Raw genomic sequence first — 2,710 nt, 5'->3', positions numbered from 1 at the left:
AATTTTTGCTGTCCATGCAGTTATCTTTTGGTTGCATAATTTATACCATGTTCACTAAATGTCATTATCATTGAAGATCTTTACTGAGTAAAAGTAGGAATAATAGCTATAATTCCACTTATGACTCAAACTCACATAAACCTTAGTATCAATCAGATACTCTGTGAGTTTAAGTGTAGAAAGTTATCTTCTTTATTCTCCCCCCACCCATGTAAAATGTGAGCTTTGTATCACATATGATTCCTTAAAGCTAATGTACCAAGATCAAAAGATAGAAAGCACAAAATTTTTTGTCTACACATATTTTGTATAGAGCCTATAGCATGTATTATATATGTTCTCATCTTAGACCAGATGTCTTAGCAGAGGTTCCCCAGAAATCAGATCCTGAGACAAGAGTTTTCATGCAGGCAGTTAATTTGAGAAAGAATTCCTTTACAGTAGTGAAGGACTTGAGAGGGTGAAAGGAAGATGAAAGGAATCAACATGGTAAGGTGTTACTAGTTGATCACCACTATGTTCGAATAGGTGCTCTGTCTTTCTGGGATCTTCAAGGGAGGAGGATATGGAACACATCCCACATCTGCCTATAAGGAAAAAAAAAGTGGTTATGTAGTGATGTAAAGAACTACATCATCTCTGAGTTGAAAATCGTCCCTTGGGTAATAATTACCCCATACTTCGAGGTTGGATATGTGTGACTACTAACTGGGCTCCTGTTGATATACCACTCTGTGTATCAGGAAAGACCCAGGGCAGAAAACAAGAGGAAGCACTACATGAATGAGGTAAGACTCTTATTCTGCAAAACAGGTTGAAGTTTGTACAGAAGAGTTACTGTAGCCATGACTGTGGCTCAGATGACACCTACAAGGTTTGAAGCTATAGATATCCAATAGAATCTATTCCATTTTCCAAGTGTTTGAACTGTACATAACTATTAAATTCATTCAGTTATAATGTCTTCAATGCAGCAATGCCCCAAATGGGTTCCTTAAAATACATAAATAATAAGATTTGTAACTCCCCTCCAATTTTATGTTCAAGTCAATATGAGAAATAATTAAACAAAGTGGAGTAAATTTCTTTACTCAGCATTTTTTGAATAATGTGTTGATTAGCTTGTGAATCTGAAGTTTTAAAATGATCTACTTCTTTGAATTTTATTTTTTTAATGGGGGAAGCATTTCTTCATGGAGCACTTCAAAAGACATAAGCGCTATAAAATAAAGATTTTTTTAAAGTAATAGGTAATATGTATTGAGCTTGTATTGGTGCAGGGCACGGTTCCAAGAAATTTATGTGTATTAATGTACTTAACCTTCACAGTTTTATAAGACAGGGAATATTGTTTTCTTCTTCTTACAAAAGTAGAAATTGAAACACAAAGAGCACTAGGACATTTGCCTTAGAGCTTTTAAAGATCATTCAAGACAGAATCCCTTGAGACACATATAGGTTTGAAGATAGATTAAAATATTAATTTTCCAATTGTGTCCAAAGTTTTGGGTATCTAGAAGTTCTAATAATTCATATTTGTAGTTAATTTTCAAATGTGTTTTATACATCACAACTTTTAAATACATTTTTCAATACATCAATAAATACCCCATTAGATATCCAATGAGAATCACTCACTTTTTCTCTCTCTGGCAGTATTTTTGTCTCTCTGAAAACATCTTATTTCTAATTCTAGGGATGACTTCTTTAATAATATTTATTTTGAAAAAATACCTTTTATTTGCATAGTTAATTTTTTTAGTTACTTTTTGAGTTTCAATGTAGTTATATTAGTAAGTTAAGTCAGGGTTGAGCGAACTCAAGAAATTCTCAGGGTATAATACTTTTAGGGAAATAATGATATTTTGGAAATTTCAATTAAGCAAATTCTCCACTCCAAGACAAGATTGAATAAATGTTTACTGAGGCTGAATTGAAAAATCTCAACCTAAATTAATGTCAGTTTAGACTTTTTGTCTCGGTAAAATGCCATTATATGTCACTTCCCTCCAAGTTTTATTGTCTGGCTTCTGTTATTCTGTTTCCAAAATAATCTCCTTCATCTTTATGTCTTTACCAGCAATGTCTGCAGATGATTGTGCATAAAATAGCTAAATAAATATTTCATAAATGGAGGATGAATTAATGAAACTTCAAATGTTTATGTCTTGTTATAATATATATTCCAAATTCTATCCACCCAATCAATTCTTCATATATACATGAAACATTTATTTAGCACCTCTCTCTAGATACTGTGTTCTACAATTAAATGCCTAATTCCAATTCCCTCTTCTGAAAAATGGAAATATTGATATCTTCATCACCATGTATTGTAAAGAATGGGGGAGATAATTTATATATAGATTATCAGTAACAATAAAAACTAAATAAATATGAGTTATAGTTTCTAAAACCCAGAGGTAAGAAAATGACAATCTGCAGATAAAATCAGGCTCATCTGTTTTGATAAATAACATTTTATTGGAACACAGTCATGATTACTTGTTATATATTGCCTGTGGCTATTATAAGGACAGTAGAGCTGAGTAGTTACAACAGAGATCATGTGCCTCAAAAAGCCAGTAATGTTTACTATCTGGTCCTTTACAGAAGAAGTTTGCCAACTCTGGGATGCCTGGGTGGCTCAGTAATTAGAGTGTCTAGCTCTTAATTTTGGCTCAGGTCATGATCTTACTGTTCATGAAAT

This window comes from Panthera uncia, unplaced genomic scaffold (assembly GCF_023721935.1).
Source record: "Panthera uncia isolate 11264 unplaced genomic scaffold, Puncia_PCG_1.0 HiC_scaffold_194, whole genome shotgun sequence".
NCBI lineage: Eukaryota > Metazoa > Chordata > Mammalia > Carnivora > Felidae > Panthera > Panthera uncia.
This window is presented reverse-complemented; position numbering follows the sequence as displayed.